General features: G+C 37.8%; 1 protein-coding gene and 2 pseudogenes across 2 annotated transcripts in view; 2 read left to right on the plus strand and 1 right to left on the minus strand.

The window, feature by feature from the left end:
* The window catches only part of TOP6BL (TOP6B like initiator of meiotic double strand breaks), a 96563-nt gene that overhangs the window by 47270 nt on the left and 26830 nt on the right, over positions 1-22463 (minus strand). The window lies entirely within an intron of this gene.
* On the plus strand, positions 586-14927 carry LOC132662060 (elongation factor 1-alpha 1 pseudogene; annotated as a pseudogene).
* LOC132662675 (U2 spliceosomal RNA) lies at positions 3330-3474 on the plus strand (annotated as a pseudogene).

The raw sequence follows: 22463 nt of genomic DNA on the forward strand, positions 1-22463 counted from the left end.
ATTAGGGCTCAGCAACAGAGAGCTTCCTACTGGAACCCTGTCAATGCAGAATGTGTTCAAAACAAATGGATGATGGACAATTAGCTCTTATCTAAAAGTTACCAACCAACAAAGACCAATAACATGAAAAATATGACACATATCAACTAATAAACTAATAAAACTTATACATGAAGAAACAGAATTAAAAAACAATCTGAAAGGAAAGAAGACTATCAACAAAACAAAAAGGCAATCTACTGAATGAAAGAAAATACTTACAAATGATATATATAAGGGGTTGATATCCAAAATAAATAAATAACAACTCAACACCAACCTCCCCAACAAATAATCCAATTAAAAATGGTAAGGTCTGAACATTTTTCCAAAGACGACATACAGATGGCGAACAGATGCATGAAAAGATGCTCAACATCACTCATCATCAGGGAAATGCAAATCAAAACCACAATGAGATATCATCTTGTGCCTGTCAGAACTGCTAAAACGAAAAACACAAAAAATAACAAGTATTGGTAGGAATGTGGATCCAAAAGGAACTCTCGTGCACTGTTTGTGGGAAAGTAAATTGGTATAGCGACTATGGAAGACAGTATGGAGGTTCCTCAAAAAATTAAAAATAGAACTACCATATGATCCAATAATTCCACTACTGGGTATTTACATAAAGAAAAGGAGAAAACTAATTCAAAAAGATATATGCACCCCTATATTTACTGCAGCATTATTTACAACAGTCAAGATATAGAAGCAACTCAAATATCCATTGATAGATGAGTGAATGAAGATGTGCTATGCACACGTGTGTGTGTATATACATATGTATACATGTATATATATATAAGTATATATACATCTACATCATATATAGATAGACAGCTATTGATATATACATACACACATACATACAATGGAGTATTACACAGCCGTAAAAATCACCCTATGAATTCACTCATAAGTGAAAACAAAAACAAATGAATAAACAAAGAGAAAGCAGAATCAGACCTATAAATACAGACAGCAAACTTATGGTTGCTAGAGGAGAGGGGAATGGGGGATGGGCAAAATGGGGGATGGGGAGTAACAGATACAGGCATGTGGTTATGGAATGAACAGGTCATGAGAATAAAAGCTACCGCATAGGAAATATAGTCAATGATGTCATAATAGTGTATGACGACAGATGGTAGCTACACTTGTATTGAGCATAGCACAACCTGTAGAGATGATGAATCACTATGCTGTATATCTGAAACTTATGTAGTACTATGTGTCAACTATACTCAAATAAAAAAAAAATTCAAAAAAGAACACATTGCCACAGATCAAACAGAAAGAGGGGAAAACTCTATTAGAAACCTTGGAAATTAAAGATACAGTGTTTGAAATGAACATGTTAGGGAAGGCAGATTAGCGACTGTAAAAGAGCACATTTAAAAGAAAAGGTAGTACCTGAATCTTTTACAGCAGCATTATTCTTAGTAGGGAAAAGTGGAAACAACCCAAATGTCCATCAATAATAAACAGATTAACAAAATATGCAATATTGTTCATCCATAAAAATAACTGAAGTACTGGTCCATACTACAATATGGATGAATTTTTAAAAAAATTTTAATGTTTATTAATGAGAGAGCAAGAGAGCACGAGGGCCAGGGAGGGACAGAGAGAGAGAGGGGGGACAGAGGATCTGAAGTGGGTTCCATGCTGATAGTACAGAGCCCTATGTGGGGCCCAAACTCACAAACCACGAGATCATGACCTGAGCCAAAGTCAGAGGCTAAACCAACTGAGCCACCCAGGTGCCCCACAACATGGATGAATTTTGAAAACATTATGCTAGGGCACCTGGGTGGCTTGGTGGGTTGAGCATCTGACTTGATTTCAGCTCAGGTCATGATCCCAGGGTCATGAGATCAAGCCCCGTGTCAGGCTCCATGCTGAGCATAGAGCCTGCTTAAGATTCTCTGTCTCCCTCTGCCCTTCCCCACTCACGTTTTCTCTCTCTCTAAAATAAAACAATTTTTTTTAAACATTATGCTTAGTGAAAGAAACCAGACACAAAAGACTACATATTGTATTATTTCATTTATATGAAATCTCCAAGATAGACAAATCTATAAAGACATTAAGGATAAACTTTTAAAAGACATAAACACTAAACAAATTTTTAATGGTTTTTTTAAGTTTATTTATTTATTTTGAGAGAGAAAGTGTCCACGCATGTGGGGGAGGGACAGACAGAGGGAAAGAGAGAATCTCAAGCAGGCTCCACACCATCAGCATGGAGCCTGACGTGGGGCTCAATCTCATGAACTGTGAGATCATGACCTGAGCTGAAACCAAGAGCTGGGCACTTAACCAACTGAACCACCCAGTCACCCCACTAAAAAAATTTTTAAATAAAAAAATAGATCCATAATAAATAATGACTGAGAATTATCATAAAACAAAGACAGATGTAAGTACTGTTTGAATAAATTTACCAAATGCCAAGCAGGATAAATTTCTTAAAAAAAAAAAAAAAAAAAAAAGGCACAAAAAAAGCCACACAGCTGAACATATCAAAGTGAAACCCAGAATAACAAGGATAAAGAGAAAACTCTAAAAACTACAAAAGAGAATGAAATTATCCTGAAGAAACATGAGTTAGACTTCTCATCAGCAATATTAGATATCAGAAGATAATTAAGTACTATCATCAAAGATCACAAAAAATTAACTTGGAATCTGGACTTTTAAGAGAACCAAACTACCATTAAAGAATGAAAAACTTTAGGGATGCTTGGATGGCTCAGTCAGTTAAGTGTCCCACCTTCAGCTCAGGGATCACGATTTCACGGTTTGTGAGTTCAAGCCCCACATCAGGCTCTTTGCTGTGAGCACAGAGCCCACTTCGGATCTTATGTCCCCTTCTCTCTCTGCCCCTCCCCCACTAGTTTTCTCTCTCTCTCTCTCTCTCTCTCTCTCTCTCTCTCTCAAAATAAACTTTAAGAAACAAAAATGAAAAACTTTAACTTATTTATTATTTATTTATGTTTTTATTTTTGAGAGAGTGAGTCAGAGTGCCAGTGGGGGAGAAGCAGAGAGAGAGGGAGACACAGAATCTGAAGCAGGCTCCAGGATCTGAACTGTCAGCACAGAGCCTGATGTGGGTCTCAAACCCATGAACCATGAGACCAGGACCTGAGCCGAAGTCTAATGCTTAACCAACTGAGCAACCCAGGAGCCCCTAGAATGAAAAACTTTAAATGTTTACATTACACATTCACTTGATGAAAGAACTAAATAAACCAAATCAGCATAACCATTTAAAAATGAGTTTAATCGCTTCTCGGCCTTTTGGCTAAGATCAAGTGTAGTATCTGTTCTTATCAGTTTAATAAAAATGAGTTTAAATTTGCACCTTTTTGCTGAGATAGTGTGGAGATAAGGAAGAATTATATCATCAACAATATCAAGCTATCTCTTCATATAGCTCTTCAACTGTTAAAGTAGCAAAATTTCAGTCATGTGGTAATGTGAACATACATCAAAACCATATACTGGGACTTCTTCCAGCAATGATGAAATAACAGGTACTAATAAATCAGCCCTCACACCAAAAACTACTATAAAACTAGGTAAAACACATGAGTCAATTGTTTTCAGGCACTGGACAACAAATAGCACAAGACTGTGATCCTTGAGAGAAGGCAAACTCCTGAGGTAAACCCTACGACTGCCCTGGATGTCTGCCTGGGGAAATTTTCCTGTCTACTGAGCAGGGACCTGGAGCCCAAGCAGAGTATAGTGGACCCAATATGCTGAGAAGGTACAGAACAGTTCAGAGTTGCAAAAGTACCTAGAATCTGCAAGGCAGGGCACAGGAGGGGAGGGAGCTATGCAGAAGTGGGTACTGAAAGTCTGTGTGGGAGCTCCCCATGAGTCCTTGGTCAAAAGCTGGGCTATGCATGCACAGGTGAGACTATATTAAATTTCCCAGACAGCAGCTGCAATGGAGTTGAGAATGAAACAAGACACAAGTGGTCAAGCAGTACTGGAAAATGTTGGGCTTCAGACCCAACCAGAATGGAGAGACCTTGATAAAACTGATGGTGTCCAGCTAAGACACCAAAAAGGTAAGGCTTTCTTAGCAAAAAAAAAAAAAAAAAAAAAAAAAAAAAAAAAAAAAAAAAAAAAGAGAGAGAGAGAGAGGGGAAAAAAATAGACAACAACAATAATAACCCACTTTCTAGATGAAAATCCATTCTTGACCTAACCTAAGAAAATGCCTAAAACCAAGACTCAACAAGATCCACAGAGGAGATAGTTTGGAGATTGAGTGGTATCAAGTTAAAGGAGTTTGGAAAATGACTTGAGTTTCTACATATGAACCCTATAAAAGGTATAAAAACAAGCCAACACTAGGTTAGATTAGCCTGCTAGAACAAAAATCAACACTCTTCAGAGTTAAAACAGAATATAAAATAGGAACACATTATCCAATATAAAATAAGGATTTACTAGACACGTAAAGAAAAAAAAATGTAACTCACAAGGAAAAAAAAGCAATAAAAAAGCCCAAGCCTGTCATAGATGTTATGTTTGGGAAAGACTTTCAGACACATACTATTTATTTAAAAAAATTTTTTTTAAGTTTATTCATTTTTGAGAGAGAGAGACAGAGCGTGAGCAGGGGAGGGGCAGAGAGAGAAAGGGAGACACACACTCCAAAGCAGGCTCCAGGCTCTGAGCTTTCAGCACAGAGCGCGATTCAGGGCTCAAACTCACGAACCACGAGATCACGACTTGAGCCAAAGTTGGATGCTTAACCGGCTGAGCCACCCAGGTGCCCCAGGTACATACTATTTATTATATGTTCAAAGACAAAGGTGGCTTAAATGTGTCAAATGATATGAAATATCAGCAGAGAAAGGTACACTAAAAAAAAAAAATCAAATGGAAATTCTATAACTGAAAAGTTCATTGACTGAAATGAATTTGCTGGACAAGTTTAATACATTAGATATGACAGAAGAGTCAGTGAAATTATTGAAGACAAAGAACAAAAATTATCCAGTCTGGGGCTCCTGGATGGCTCAGTCAGTTGAGCATCCAACTCTTGATTTCGGCTCAGCCATGATCCCAGGGTCATGGCACTGAACCCCACATTGGCTCCATGCTGAGTGTGGAGCCTGCTTAAGATTCTCTGTCTCTCTCCCTCTGCCCCTCCCTGCCACTCACACTCTCTAAAAATAAAAAATAATATATATATATATATATATATATATATATATATATATATATATATGTATCTCCATATCCAATCTGGACAGTAAAGAGATTGAAGAAAAATGAACAGAATCTTAGAGACCTATAGAACAATATCAACCAGTCACAAATATGTATAATGGGAGTTCCAGAAGGAAAAGAAAGTGGAATGGACAGGAAAAATATTAAATGGACAGGAGAAAAAATACGAAAATATGAAAAGTAATGTTTTTTAATTTGATGAAAAATATTAAGATGTGAAAAGCTCAGCAAACCCCAAGCAAGATAAGTGCAAAGAATATAATACCTAAGTACATAATGGTCAAAGTTATCTTTTTAATAAAGAAGATAGAGAGAAAATCTTGAAACAAGCTGGGGGAAAAAGCACATACTACCTACAGAGGACCTATAATATAAATTACAGCTGACTTCTTCTGAGAAACAATAGAGGCCAGAAGACAATGGAATGACTTCACTTCAAAACACTATCAAGCTAGAATTTCAAGTCCACTGAAATATATTTATTTTAAAATGAGGGTAAGACAAAGACATTTTTTGGTAAACAGAAGATTGAGTAATTCATTGGCAGAAGACCTGCACTACAAGAAATGCTAAAGGATATTCTTTAGACTGAAGATGAAAACCCAGATACACAGGAAGAAATGAAGAGCACCAGAAGTAAATGAGTAAATACAAAAAGCATTTTTTCTTCTCATATTTTTCTTAACATACAACTAACAGTTTAAAGAAAAAATAATAACATTGTAAGGCAGGAATTATAACATGTGAAAATACTCAAAATAGTGCAAAAAATAGTACTGAACTATAACCCTCCAAGTAAAATAAATAACCAAAAGTTCATCCTGATTAAATAACTGGATTAATAAATAAATGATTTAGAAGGGACAACACTTCATTATAGATAAATTCCAATAAATAAATGTAGAAGAAATGAGGACATATGATATCACAGTAATACTACAGTAATAATTGCTACAGGCCAGATCTACCAATGAATATTAAGTTAGTAGATGAACATTTAAGGAAAAACAGTATATTTGCAAATTCTCACAGTATTTCCCCCAAATATTTAAAAATTACACAAAGTAACTCTACTTAGAAAAATCTGACAGATAACACCTTAACCAAATGATCAAGGTTAATATTGCCACTAAAGAGACATCAACATCATCAATTCCCTCATAACGCACACTGAAATGGGCACATCACCTGTTTGGTATTCTTCCCAACAATGCATAACCTCAATCTCATACAAGAAAACATCACGTAAGTTCAAATTGAAGGACATTCTACAAAATACCTGACAAGTACTTTTCAAAAGTGTCAAGGTCATAAAAGAAAAAGGAAGTTGGAGAAACTGTCACAGATTGAAAGAGATTAATAAGACCTAACAACTAAATGCAAAGTGAGGTCCTGTAACGGATCCAGCAACCAAAAAAGGACATTAGTAGAAAAGTTGGTAAAATCTTAATGAAGTCTATAGTTTAGTTAATACTGTTTTACTAGTGTTAATTTGTTAGTTTTGATGATTGTACTATAAGGGGTTTAAAATATCAATCATAGGGACGCCTGGGTGGCTCAGTCGGTTGAGCGTCTGACTTCAGCTCAGGTCATGATCTCACAGTCTGTGAGTTTGAGCCCCACATCAGGCCCTGTGCTGACAGCCCTGAGACTCGAGCCTGCTTCAGATTCTGTGTCTCCCTCTCTCTCTGCCCCTCCGCCGCTCATGCTCTGTCTCTCTCTCTCGCTTTGTCAAAAATAAATAAACATTAAAAATATATATTACAGGGAAAACTGGATGAAAGATGTACAAGAATTCTTTGTGCTGTTTTTGCAACTCTTCTGTAAGTCTAAAATTATTTGCAAATTAAAAATATAAATATTCTGCAAAAGAATGAAACTGGACCGCTATCTCACACCATACACAAAAATTAACTCAAAATGGATTAAAGACCAGGGGCCCCTGGGTGGCTCAGTCTGACTCTTGGTTTTGGCTCAGGTCACAATCTCACGGTTTCATGAGTTTGAGCCCCACATCGGGCTCTGCACTGACAGCATGGAACCTTCTTGGGATTCTCTGTCTCCCTCTCTCTCTGCCCCTCTCCCACTTGTGCTGTCTTTCTCAAAATAAATTAAAAAAAAAAAAAAAAAAAAAAAAAAAAAAAAGGATTAAAGACCATGAATGTAAGACCTGAAATCACAAAACTCCTAGAAGAAAACAGACAGGAAGCTCCTTGACATTATGTCTTGGTGATTAATTTTTGGATTTGACACCAAAAACAAAGGCAGCAAAAATAAAAATAAACAAATGAGACTACATCAAGCTAAAAAGCTTCTGCAGAGCTAAGGAAACCATCAACAAAATGAAAAGGCAACTTACTAATAAATGTGAGAAAAATTTGCAATTCATGTATATGATAAAAGGAGTTCATATCTGTAATACATAAAGAACTCATACAAACCAATAGCAAAAAGATAAGAAATAATAAAGTGTTGGTGAGGATGTGGAGAAAAATGAACCTTGTGCACTGTTGGGAAGGATGTAACCTTACTATGTAACCACTATGAAAAAACAGTATGGAGGCTCCTCAGAAAATTAACACTATAACTACCGTATGACCCAGCAACTCCACTTCTTTGTATATATCTGAAGACAACAAAAACACTAACTTGAAAAGACATATGCACCCCCATGTTCACTGCAACATTATTTACAATGGCCAAGACATGGAAACAACCTGTTTCCACTAATGAATCAATGGATAAAGAAAATGCTGGGACCCCTAGGTGGCTCAGTCAGTTAAGCACCCAACTCTTGATTTCGGCTCAGGTCAGGATCTTATGGTGGTGAGACTGAGCCCCGCCACAGGCTCCGCACTGGGTGGTAGCATGCTTAAGATTCTCTCCCTCTCTCTCCCTCTGCCCCTCTTCTGTTCATGCTCACTTTCTCAAAAAAAAAAAAAAAAATTTTAAGGAATTGGGGCATGTATATATACAATGGAATATTATTCAGCCTTTAGAAAAATGAAATCTTGGGCACCAAGGTGACTCAGTAGGTTAAGCATCTGACTCTTGATTTCCTCTCAGATCATGATCTCACGGTTCATGAGATCAAGCCCAGCAGGGGGCTCTGCACTAACAATGCAGAGCCTGCTTGTGATTCTCTCTCATCCTCTCTCTCGCCCCTCCCCTGCTCTCTCACGCTGTCTCTCAAAATAAATAAGTAAACATTACAAAAATTATTAAAAAGAAAAAAAAGAAAAATGAAATCTTGCCCTTAGTGACAACACAGATGAACCTTGAAGGCATTATGTTAAGTGAAGTAAGTCAGAAAAGGACAAATACCATTTGATCTCACTTACACGTAGAATCTAAAAGAAAAAATGAGCTTATAGATACAGAGAACATATTAGTGGCTCCTGGTAGTGGGGGTGGAGGAGGTAAAGGGGTCAAAAGGTATAAACTTCCAGTTATAAAGTAAGTCAAGGGAATGTAAAGTTCACCATGGTGACTATAGTTACTAATATTGTATTACACATTTAAAGTTGCCAAAAAAGAGATCTTACAAGTTACCATAAGAAACAAATTTGTATCTATGTATGGTGATGGACGTTAGACTTATTGCAACGATCATTTCACAATGTATGTAAATGTCACATCATTATGTTATATACCTGAAACTAATATATCATTATACCTCAATTTAAAAAATGTTCCTTGTCGGATTATTTTGATGCTTTTATAAAAAAAATCAAGTAGCCATATAAGTATGGGCCTATTTCTGGACTCCATTTTTTCCCCATTTTTCTGTCTTTATGCCAATTCAATACTGTCTTAACTATTGTAGCTTTCTAGAAAATATTCTGTTGGGTAAGTTAAGTCCTCCAGTAATGTTCTTCTTTTTTAAGATTCTTTTAATTATCCTAGATCCTTTCCATTTCCATATAATATTTTCCCTGTTTTTCCCTGCCCCTCTTGCACTCATGCGCAGGCACATTCTCTCTCACTCAAGAAAAAAAAATTCAATTAATTAATTAATTAAAGAAAAAAATAATTAATTAAAAATTAATAACCTTTGGAGACTTCTGGGGGAGAGGGCAGAGTAGGAGGAGCCTAGGCTTACCTTGTCCCACAGATACACCTAGATAACACCCACATCAGTGTAAATAACTCAGAAAATGACCTGAACACTAGCGGCACAGACAGATAAATGTAGACAAAAGGCCACATAGAAGAGGGTAGGAAGTGCAGGAACACAGTAAGGAGACAAAATGACCCACAGCGCTGTCCACAGGAGGGAGGAACACCAGGGCATGGAGAGAGGAGAGGAGCAGACCCCACATCAGGCACCCCAGTCACAGAGGACCCAAACTGACAAGACAAATCCCCATAACATTCGGGTTTGAAAACTAGAAGGGCCTAACTTCACAAGTTATTACAATCAGTGGGGCTTGACACCTGGCACTTTAAAAATCAGCAGCTGGGCTCTGGGAGAGCTGGAAGGGATAGGAAACTGAGTCCCCATGCTTAAAGAGACAGCACAACAAATAGCCCTGCTGAGATACAGCATGGAAGCAGCAGCTTGAAAAATACCTGGGGAGAGGTATGAAGAGAGGGAGACTTCTCCAAGAATAAAAGAGGGGGCAGGCACCATTTCCCTCCCCTATACCCCACCCTAGATATAGAGACTCCTGTAAGAACCAGTGCAGGGCAAACACTCTCCACCTAGCTTGTTAACAGTGTGCTCCGTCCTTAAGGTTTTCCTTAGGGTTTTCCTTCAGCAGGAAGCACCCCCCTCCATCCTAGCCTGGGCAGGAGTTTCCCCCAGTGGGTGCAAGCCCCCTCCTGCAGCAGACTGGCAGAACTTGCTAGCACTGTGGGCCCTGCCCCTGCATTCTCCTGTAGACACACCCCCTCCAACAATCCTTGGCAGGAACCCATCCAGAGTGGTGCCACAAGCCTGGCAGTGTGCAAGCAGCCCTCACAAGGGCCAGCACAACTCCAAAGTGACTCCTGCCCTGAAGTGAGGGGAAGATAACCACACACACCAGTCTGACTGTGGCCCTAGCAGTGGATTGGGGGAGACATCGGGTCTGACTGCAGGCCCTACTCACCAATGAAAGCTTCTCAGAGGACAACACAGGGAAAGTGCCCTACAGTTCAGTGCTACCACAGCTTTGGTAAAACCCTGGTCTGACTCAATTCAAACCCAGTGTGGCTCCACCATGGCCCACTAACAACACAGGGACCAAAATCTGCCCACAACAAAGAGAGCCATTGCAGAAGATTGGACTGAAGGCAAATGCAGCTTGGCCACAAAAGCAGGGCACATGCAACATACAGGAGACACCCCAGGTTCTGGTGAACAGAGGACATTGCACTACAGGCCACTACAGGACCTCTTCTTCATAAGGCCACTAATTTCAAGAACAGGAGATATAGCTGACTTTCCTAACACATAGAAACAGACACAAGGAGTAAGACAAAATGAGAAGACATAAGAACATGTCCCAAATTAAAGAACAGGAAAACATCACAGCAAAAGAGCTAAACAAAATGGAGGTAAGTAATATGCCTGATAGAGAATTTAAAGTAATGGTCATAAAGATACTCACTGGACTTGGTGGAAAAAACAGAGAACTTCAGTGAGACTCTCAACAAAGAGATAGACAACATAGGGGCGCCTGGGTGGCTCGGTCGGTTAAGCATCCGACTTCAGCTCAGGTCGATCTTGCAGTCTGTGAGTTCGAGCCCCGCATCGGGCTCTGGGCTGATGGCTCAGAGCCTGGAGCCTGCTTCCGATTCCGTGTCTCCCTCTCTCTCTGCCCCTCCCCCGTTCATGCTCTGTCTCTGTCTCAAAAATAAATAAACGTTAAAAAAAAAATAAAAAAAAAAAGAGATAGACAACATAAAAAAGAACCAACCAGAGGTAAAGAACTCAATAATTAAAACTAAAAATACATCAGAGGGAATAATTAACAGACCAGAGGAAGCAGAAGAATGGATAAGTGACCTGGAGAAGAGTAATAGAAAGCAATCAAGCTGAACAAAAGAGAGAAAAGAAATAATAAAAAATGAAAATAGGCTTAAGGGAACTCAGAAATACTGTCAAGTATAATAACATTCACATTACAGGGGTCCTAGGAGGAGGAGAAAAAGGGTGGCAGAACATTTATTTGAAGAAATTATAGCTGAAAACTTCCTGAATATGAGGAAGGAAACAGAAATCCAAGGCACAGAGAGCCCCCAACAAAATCAACCCAAGCAGGTCCATACCAAGAAACACAGAAGAGGATGGATGCCACCATGATGTTTTATTTTATAGTAAAGACTTCACCAAAACACTACTAGAACTGATATATCTATTCAGTAAGGTCACAAGATACAAAACAATATACAAAAATCCTTTGTATTTCTATACACTAATAATGAAGTAGCAGAAGGAGAAATTAAGAAAATAGTCCCATTTACAATTACACTGAAAATAATAAAACACATAAGAATAAACTTAACCAAGGAGATTAAATACTTGTACTCTTAAAACAATAAAACACTGATGAAAGAAACTGAAGATGACACAAACAAGTGGAAAGATATTCCATGCTCATGGACTGAGAGAACATTGTTAAAATGTCTATAGTACAAAAAGCAATCTACAGATTTAAAGCAATCCCTATCAAAATACCATAGGCATTCTTCACAGAACTAGAACAAATAATCCTAAAATTTGTATGGAACCACAAAAGACCCTGAATATCCAAAGCAATCTTAACAAAGAAAAACAAAATTGGAGGTGAGGTGTCACAATCCCACACTTCAAGTTATATTACAAAGCTGCAGTAATCAAAACAGTATGGTACTGGCACAAAAACAGACACACAGATCAATAGAACAGAATAGAGAACCCAGAAATAAACCCATGATTGAGGCACTTGGGTGGCTTAGTCATTTAAGCGTCTGACTTTGGCTCAGGTCATGATCTCATGGTCCATGAGTTCAAACCCCACATCAGGCTCTGTGCTGACAGCTCAGACCCTGGAGTCTGCTTCAGATTCTGTGTCTCCCTTGCTCTCTGCCCCTCCCACACTCATGCACACACACACTCTCTCTCTCAAAAATAAAAAATTTAAAAAATTAAACCTCTATTTAAAAAGAAATAAACCCATGATTATATGGGGGTCAATTAATCTTCAACAAAGAAAGCAAAAATAAGCAATAGGAAAAAGACAGTCTCTTCAACAAATGATGTTAGGAAAACTGAACAGCTACATGTGAAAAAATGAAACTGGACCACTTTCTCCATACATAAAAATAGACCTGAAATGAATTAAAGACCTAAATGTGAGACCTGAAACCATAAAAATCCTAGAAGAGAGCACATGCAGTAATTTCTCTGACATCACCCATAGCAACATTTCTCTAGATATGTCTCCTGAGGCAAAGGAAACAAAAGCAAAAATAAATTATTGGCACTACATCAAAATAAAAAGCTTCTGCACAGCAAAGGAGACAATCAACAAAACTAAAAGACTACTACTGAATGAGAGAAGATATTTGCAAATGTCATATCCAATAAAGGGTTAGTATCCAAAATATATAAAGAACTTATACAACTCAACTTATACAACTCAACACTCAAAAAACAAATACTCCAACCGAAAAATGGACAGAAGACATGCACAGACATTTCTCTGAGGAAGGATTACAGGTGATCAGCAGAGACATGAAAAGATGCTCAACATCACTCATCATCGGGGAAATGCAAATCAAAACTACAATGACGTATCGCCACACACCTGTCAGAATGGCTAAAATGAAAAACACAAGAAACAAGTGTTGGCAAGGATGTGGAGAAAAAGGAACTCTTGTGCATTGCTGGTGAGGAATGCCAACAAGTGCAGCCACTGTGGAAATCAGTACAGTGGTTCCTTAAAAAATTCATGATAGAATTACCATATTATCCAGTAATTCCACTACTTACCAAAAAAAACCCATGAAAACATTAATTCAAAAGATGTATTTACCCCTACGTTTATTACAGCATTATTTACAATAGCCAAGATATGGAAGCAACCCAAGAGTCCATAGATATGTGAATGCATAAAGATGTGATATATATTTTTTGCAACAGGTTTACAGCCAGAACACAGGTGTCATGAAAACCACGGCTAAACCTAAACCAAAGTGGGAAAGAAAAATACTCATATCAACATCATCGTCAATGGACACACAGATTCAGGTAGGTCTACCACTACTGGTCATCTGATCTACAAATGTGATGGGATCAACAAAAAACCTATTGAAAAATTTGAGAGGGAGGCTACTGAGATGGGAAAGAGCTCCTTCAAGTATGCATGGGTCTTGGATAAACTGAAAGCTGAATGTGAACATGGTATCACCATTGATATCTCCCTGTAGAAATTCAAGACCAGTAAGTGTTATGTGACCATCATTGATGCCCCAGGACACAGAGACTTTATAAAAAACATTATTACAGGCACATCTCAGGCTGACTGTGCTGTCCTGATTGTTGCTGCTGGTGTTGGTAAATTTGGAGCAGTATCTCCAAGAATGGGCAGACCTGTGAGCATGTTACACATTGGGTGTAAAATAACTTATTATTGGTGTTAACAAAGTGGATTCTACTGAGCCACCTTACAGCCAGGAGATATGAGGAAATAATAAGGAAGTCAGCACCTACATTAAGAAAATTGGCTACAACCCCGACACAGTAGCATTTATTACAATTTCTGGTTGGAATGATGAAAACGTGCTGGAGCCAAGTCCTAACATGCCTTGGTTCAAGGGATGGAAAGTCACCCATAAAGATGGCAAGGCCAGTAGAACCACACTTCTTGAAGCTCTGGATTGCATTCTGCCACCAACTCAACCAACTGACAAGCCCTTGCGTCTTCCTCTTCAGATGTCTACAAAATTGATGGTATTGGTACTGTCCCTGTGGGCCGAGTGGAGACTGGTATTCTTAAACCTGACATGGTGGTCACCTTTGCTCCAGTCAATGTTACACAACTGAAGTAAAGTCTGTTGAAACATACCATGAAACTCTGAGTGACACTCTTCCTGGGGACAATGTGGGCTTCAATGTCAAGAACATATCTGCCAAAGATGTTCATTGTGGCAATGTGGCTGGTGATAACAAAAATGACCTACCAATGGAAGCAGCTGGCTTCATGGCTCAGGTGATTATCTTGAACCATCCAGGCCAAATCAGCGATGGATATACACCTGGGCTGGATTGTCACCTAGCTGTTCACTGAGCCAAAGGAGATTGATCATCATTCTGGAAAAAAGTTACAAAATGGTTCCAAAGTTCTTGAAATCTGGTGATGCTGCCATTGTTGGTATGGTTCCTGGCAAGTCTATGAGTGTTGAGAACTTCTCTATCCTCCTCTGAGCTCTTCTGCTGTTTGTGACATGAGACAGATGGTTGCTATGGGTGTCATCAAAGCAGTGGACAAGAAGGTAGCTCGAGCTGGCAAAGTCACCAAGTCTGTTCCAAAAGCTCAAAAGGCTAAATGAATATTATCCTGAATACCAGTCATCCCAGCCTTAAATCAGTGGTGGAAGAACAGTCTCAGAACTGTTTGTGTCAATTGGCCATTTAATAGTAAAAGACTCGTTAATGGTAACAATGCATTATAAAACCTTCAGAAGGAAAAGAGAATGTTTTGTCGATCACTTGGGTTTGTGTGTGTGTGTGTGTGTGTGTGTGTGTGTGTGTGTGTGTGTGTGTGACAGTTTTAAGTTATTAGTTTTTAAAATCAGTACTTCTTAATAGAAACAACTTGACCAAAATTCTGTCATGGAATTTTGAAACCCATTAAAATAGAAGCTTAATGAGAAAAAAAAAAAAAAAAGACGGGAGATACACATACACACACACACACACACACACACACACACACACACACACAGGAATATTACTCAACCATAGAAAAGAATGAAATCTTGCCATCTGCAACAATATAGATGAATCCAGACAGTATGATGCTAAGTGAAATAAGTCAGACTGAAAAGGGCAAATACCATATGAATTCACTCAGATGTGGAATTCAAGAAAACAAATGAACAAAGAGAAAACGATTCTTAAACAAAAAAACATATTCTTAAATATAGAGAACAAAATGATTACCAGAGGGGGAAGTGGATGGGGCGAATGGGTGAAATAGGGAGAGGGGATTAAGAGTACACTTATCATGATGAGCACTACCTGAGTAATACACAGAATTGTTGAATCACTAGACTGTCTACTTGAAACTAATATGTTAATTATAATGGAATTAAAACTATATTTTAATTATAATGGAATTAAAAATGTTTAAATGAATAACCTTTATTTTTTTACAGCAGTTTTGAGGGAAAAGTTGAGGGAAGATACAAAGAATTCTCATATACCTCTGTCCCCATACAGACACAACCTCTTCCACTATCAACTTCCAGTACCATAATGGTACATTTGTTATAATCAATGAAGTTCATGAACCAAGTGACATATCATCATCACCATAAGTCCACAGGATTCATTCCTAGTGTTATCCATCCTATGGGTTTTGATTAACATATATGTATCCATCATTATAGGATTACAAAGAATAGTTTCACTGCCCTGAAAATCTTCTGTGCTTTCCCTATTCATCTCTGCTTCCCTTCAACCCCTGGCAACCATGAATCCTTTTATAGTCTTCATGGTTTTACCTTTTCCAAAATGTCATATACTTGGAATAATGCAGCTTGTAGCCTTTTTGGATAGGTTTCTTTACTCAGTAACATGCACTTAAGTTTCATCCATATATTTTTATGGCTTGATAGCTCATCTTAGTGCTGAATAATATTCTACTGTTTAGATATATATAGTTTATCTACTTATCTGCTGAAGGATATCTTGTTGCTTCCAAGTTTTGATGATTAGGAAGAGAGCTTCTATATAAACATCCATGCACAGGCTTTTATGTGGACGTAAGTTTTCAATTCATTTGGGTAAATACCAAAGAGCATGACTGATTACTGGATCATATTGTAAGAGTGTATTTAATTTTGTAAGAAACTGCAAAACTGTCTTCCAAAGTGGCTGCAACAATGAATGAGAGTTCCAATGTTCCAAATCTTTGCTAGCATTTGGTATCAGTGTTCTGGATTTTGGCTATTCTATCAGGTGTGTAGTGGTATCTCATGGTTTTCATTTGCAATTCCCTAAACAATATGATGTAGAGCACCTTTTCATGTGTTTACTTGCAATCTGTTTATCTTCTTTGGTAAGATGCCTATACAGGTCTTCTGCCCATTTTAAAAAAATTTTTTTTATTGTTTATTTATTTTTGAGAGAGAAAGAGCGCAAGTGGAGGAGGATCTGCCCATTCCTTTAAATGGGTTGTTTTCTTATTAAAAGTTATTTTATATTTTGGATAGCAATCCTTTAATCAGATGTGTCTTTTGCAAATATCTCCCAGTCTGTGGCTTGCCTTCTCATTCGCTTGGTGTTATCTCTACAGAGCATAACTTTTTAATTTGAATAAGGCCCAGCTTATCCATTATTTCTTCCATGGATCATTCCTTTGTTGTTGTATGTAAAAAGTCATCTCCATACCCAAAGTCACCTACATTTTCTTCCATGAGTTCTACAGTTTTGTGTTTTACATTTACGATCCATTCTGAGTTAATTTTTATAAAGGTGTAATACATGTCTAGATTCATGTTTTTGTATGTGTGTGTCTAGTTGTTCCAGTACCATTTGTTAAAAGACTATCTTTGCTCCATTGTAGTACCTTTACTTCTTTGTCAAAGATCAGTTGACTATATTTATGTGAGCTCTCTGTTAGGGCTCTATTTCTGGTCTCCCTATTCAATTCCACTGATCTATTTGTCTATTTTTTCACCATCACCACACCACCCTGATTAATGCAGCTTTACAGTAAGTCCTGAAGTCAAGTAGTGCCAGTTCTCTGACTTTGTTCTTCTCCTTTAATACTGAGTTGGCTATTCTGGGTCTTTGGTCTCTCCATATAAACTTTAGAATCAGCTTGTCAATATTCACAAAATAACTCACTGGGATTATGACTGGGATTGCATTGGAACTATACAAACTGGGAAGAACTGACATCTTGCCAATACTGAATCTTCCTATCCAGGACATGGAACATCTCTTCCACTTATTTCTAGTTCTTTGATATCTTACATCAAAACTTTATATATTTCCTCATATAGATCTTATACATTTTTTTTTTTACTTTACACCTAAGTGTTTCATTTTGGCAGTGATAATGTAAGCAGTAATATATATTTTTTTAATTTTTTATCATTTATTCATTTTTTGAGAGAGCGAGCAAGCGCACAAGTGGGGGAGGGGCAGAAAGAGAGGGAGACAGAATCAGAAGCAGGCTCCAGGCTCTGAGCTGTCAGCACAGAGCCCGACGTGGGGCTTGAACCCACAAACTGTGAGATCATGACCTGAGCCAAAGTTGGATGTTTAACCGACTGAGCCACCCAGGCACCCCAAGAGTAATATATTTTTAATTTAAAATGCCACTTATTCATTGTTGGTGTATAAAAAACCAATGGACTTTTGTACATTAACCTTATATCCTACAGCCTTGCTAAAAATGCTTATTCATCCTTATAAATTTTTTAACCAGTTTGTCAATTTCTACAAAAGTCTGCTGATAACTATGATTGTGTTGAATTCCGAGATCAACTTGGGAAGAACAGACATCTTAGCAATACTGAATCTTCCAATCTTCCAATAGTATCTCTCTCCATTTATTGTTTAATTTCTCTCAACAGTGTTTTATAGTTTTCAGCATAGAGAACTTCTTATTTTTACATTAAATTCATCCCTAAGTGTTTTATGTTTCTTGATGCTATTATCAATGGAACTTATCTTTTTAAAGTAAGCTCTACACCCAACATGGGTCTTAAACTCACAACCCCTAGATCAAGAGTCACATGCCTCACTGACTGAGCCAGACAGGTGCCCTGAAACTGTTTTTTTTTTTTTCCCAGTTGTTTGCTGCTAGTATATTAATTTTTTGTTTATAGACTTTATATCCTATGACCTTGCTAAATACGTTTCTTCTAATATTTATTTTGCAGATTCCCTAGAATTTTGTACATAATCATTTCATTTGTAAATAAAGACAGTTTTACTTATGCCTTCCCAACTTCTATGCCTTTTATTTTTCTTGCTTTATTACATTGACTAGGACCTTTGCTATGATTTAAGTTCATTTGTTTATTTTGAGAGACAGAGCAGGGGGAGGGGCAGAGAGAGAGAGAGAGAGTCCCAAACATGCTCCGCACTGTCAGTGCGAGGCCTGGTGGGGGGCTCTATCTCACAAGTTCTGAGACCATGACCTGAGTGAAAATCAGGAGTCAGACACTTAACCAACAGAGCCACCCAGGTACCCCAGATTTTTTAACTGATACTTTCAAAGACTTCTTATGAAATAAGAAAATACTCCAAGTGAAAAATATAAGATATACTATGCAATAGGATATTTATATAAATATTTAGATACATAAACATAGGCTTTAAGAAAAAATATTTAAATGTTTAATTATCTCTAGAAGTATAGGTAATATTTGTTTCTTTCATTATTCTTTGTTTTATATCATACATATAAAATATTTCATAAATAAGAAAAAAATAATTTTAAAACAATTTATTTATTTTTGAGAGAGCACGCCCATGAGCTGGGGAGGGGCCTGATGCAGGGCTTGAACTCAGGAATTGTGAGATCATGACCTGGATGCTCAACTGACTTAGCCACCCAGGCACCCTGAAAAAATTAATTTTTAATTTTTTTTTTTTCAACGTTTTTAATTTATTTTTGGGACAGAGAGAGACAGAGCATGAACGGGGGAGGGGCAGAGAGAGAGGGAGACACAGAATCGGAAACAGGCTCCAGGCTCCGAGCCATCAGCCCAGAGCCTGACGCGGGGCTCGAACTCACGGACCGCGAGATCGTGACCTGGCTGAAGTCGGACGCTTAACCGACTGCGCCACCCAGGCGCCCCAGAAAAAATTAATTTTTAAATACCCAAAGAGTAAATACTAAAGAACTTGGATTTGATTTACCAAATAAATGCAGACAAGTCTAGAATACCTTAAAAAATAAAATTCTTGTCAGCTATTAGTCTATACAGTTTACATTCTATATCTGATAACTAATATGTACAGAAATTATTCTGGGGCGCCTGAGTGGTCAGTTGGTTGAGCATCCAACTCTTGATTTCATCTCAGGTCATCCCAGGTTCATGGGATCAAGCCCTGCATCAGGCTCTGAGCTGAACATGGAGTCTGTTTAAGATTCTCTCTCTCTCTCTCTCTCTCTCTCTCTCACTCTCTGCCCCTCTTACTCGTGCTCTCTCTCTCTCTCTCTAGAAAAAATAAGTAAATAAAAAGAAATTTAAAAAAATAAGTTATTTCTTTTTGAGAATAAAAGGTATGGAGAAATCAAAGTGTTTTTATTCTTGTTATGATTGTTTCAATAAATAACGTGAACTGATGTCATTTAGTTTTTTGATAGCTTCCCCAAAACAAGTAATACATAGTCAAGAAATCCTTTCAGAAAGTTTGGAGCAAAACAGAGAAATTATTTAGAACACAACCTGACTATTCAGAGTAAAGCTAAATGTTATTATTAATAATGGGTGATATTTATTTAAGCATTTCCTATGTATTGGGCACTGAACTAACACTTTATAATATTATCTAACTAAATTCGTGTGATTCTAGGAGATAGGAATTCTATTATTGCCCCCATTTTTACAACTGAGAAAAATGGTTTACACATGTCACATCACATGTAAAAGTTAGGGTTCTAGCACAGAGCTGACTGACTCTAAAGCACAGAGCTGACTATATAGGCTTTAGACTTATATACCTATATAGGTATAGGTATATATACCTATTTAGTGTAAAATAAAATCTGATAATAAAAGTAACAGTATAGACACTCAGTTTTTATTATTTTAATCTCTTTGAGAAAGAACATCATCATACAAATAGCTGCTGTTTAAAGAATTTTTTTTTTTGATGTTTATTTAGTTTGAGAAAGAGTGTGAGCAAGGAGAGGGGCAGAGAGAGAAGAGAGAGAGAATCCCAAGCAGGTTCCAGACATTAGCACAGAGCCTGATCTGGGACTCAACCTCACAAACCATGAGATCATGACCTGAGCCAAAATCAAGAGTCAGACGCTTAACCAACTGAGCCACCCAGGTGTCCCATTTAAAGAACATTTTTAAATAATATTCTAGCTCTTCAAGAACTTCCACAGGGATACTCTTGTACCAGTAGAGTATTAGAAGAAAATAAGATTCAGGAAATCATTACACTAAACCTATCATTCCATAGCCACTGTGCATCTTGAAACAAAATGGCATTCAATAGTGAAATGAATCTCAATGATTTGTACATCAGGGTGTCAAGTCTAAAAATACAAATTGTATAGTACCTAAGTCTGTTTGGGCTCCTATAACAAAATATCACAGACCTTGGCAGCTTATAAACAACAGGTATTTATTTCTCACAGTTCTGGAGGCTGAAGTTGGGTTCTGGGCCCTCTTACAGGTTCCAGACTTGTCATTGCATTCTCACATGGCATAAAGAGCTAGGAAGCTCTGTGAGGTCTCTGTTATAAGGGTACTAATCCCATTCATGAGGACTCCATCCACATGAGGTAAGCACTTCCCAAAGGTCCCCTCACCTAATACCATCACGTTGAGCATTAAGATTCCAACATATGAATGTTTGGGGAAATAAATATTCAGATCATAGCACACAGCTAGTAACTGAATTTATTCTAAATTTCACACTAGAAGTTTAACTGTAAAGATATGGAGAAAGTTGAGAAAAAGAAAGTACAGATAGTGAACACTTATAAAAAGTTTCAAACAGATACAAATTAACTAGTAAATTCGCTAAAATATTTTAAGTAACTGAAATTCCCAATGCTGACAAAGTATAAGAAGTTGATATCTTCACTTACAAATGCTACATTACATGACACAACTTTTTTTTTTTTTTTTTTGAGAGAGAGAGAGGTGCAGGGCGCAAGTGAGTGGGGGAAGGTGGGGGGGAGAGAGTGAATCCCAGGAGACGCAGAGAGAGAGAGAGAGAGAGAGAGAGAGAGAAAGAGAGAAAGAGAGAAAGAGAGAAAGAGAGAAAGAGAGAGAAAGAGAGAGAAAGAGAGAGAAAGAGAGAGAGAGAGAGAGAGAGAGAGAGAAGCAGGGCTCATCCGAAGTGGGGCTCGCATTTACCCAAAGCAGGGCTCGGGCTCACTTGATGCAGGGCTAGAGCTCACCCAACTCAAACTCAAGAACCATGAGATCATAAACTGTACGTGAGTCAGATGTTTAATGACTGAGCCACCTAGGCACCTGACACAACTTTTTTTAAATGCCTACAGATATCAAAATATTAATTTATGATACATCTTATGGACAATTTATTCATTAAAAATAATAACTAGAAGACTATGTCATAACATGAAAAAAATGCTTGCATGTCAAGTTAAAAAAAAGTAGTAGGACAAAACTAGGCATATACTGTGATTACAACTGTTTTAAAAATACACGGGAGGGGCACCTGGGTGGCTCAGTTGGTTAAGCGTCCAACTTCGGCTCAGGTCATGATCTCTTGGTCTGTGAGTTTGAGCCTGCGTCAGGCTCCGTGCTGACAGCTCAGAGTCTGGAGCCTGCTTCGGATCCTGTGTCTCTGTCTCTCTCTCTCTCTGCCCCACCCCTGCTCATGCTCTGTCTCTCTTAGTCTTTCAAAATTGAATAAATGCTAAAAAAAATTTTTTTTAAATACATGGGAATTTGGAAGAGAATATAATAAAATGCTAACATTTATTGTGCAAGAAATGTTTTCCTTTCCTCTATTTTCCCAATATTCTAAAATGGGTAATATTGCTTCTGTTAACAAAAAGTTCCTTTTAAAAATAATTTATTTGGGCTGCCTGGGTGGCTCAGTTGGTTAGGAGTCCAACTTTGGCTCAGGTTCATGAGATTGAGTCCCATGTCGGGCTCTGTGCTGACAGCTCAGAACCTGGAGCCTGCTGCAGTTTCTGTGTCTCCCACTGTCTCTGCCCTTCTCCCCCACTCATGCACTATCTGTCTGTCTTGCTCTCAAATATAAATAAAACATTTAAAAATTTTTTAAATAAACA

The sequence above is a fragment of the Panthera onca genome, chromosome D1 (genome assembly GCF_046562875.1).
Source record: "Panthera onca isolate mPanOnc1 chromosome D1, mPanOnc1 haplotype 2, whole genome shotgun sequence".
In the NCBI taxonomy this organism is placed as follows: Eukaryota; Metazoa; Chordata; class Mammalia; order Carnivora; family Felidae; genus Panthera; species Panthera onca.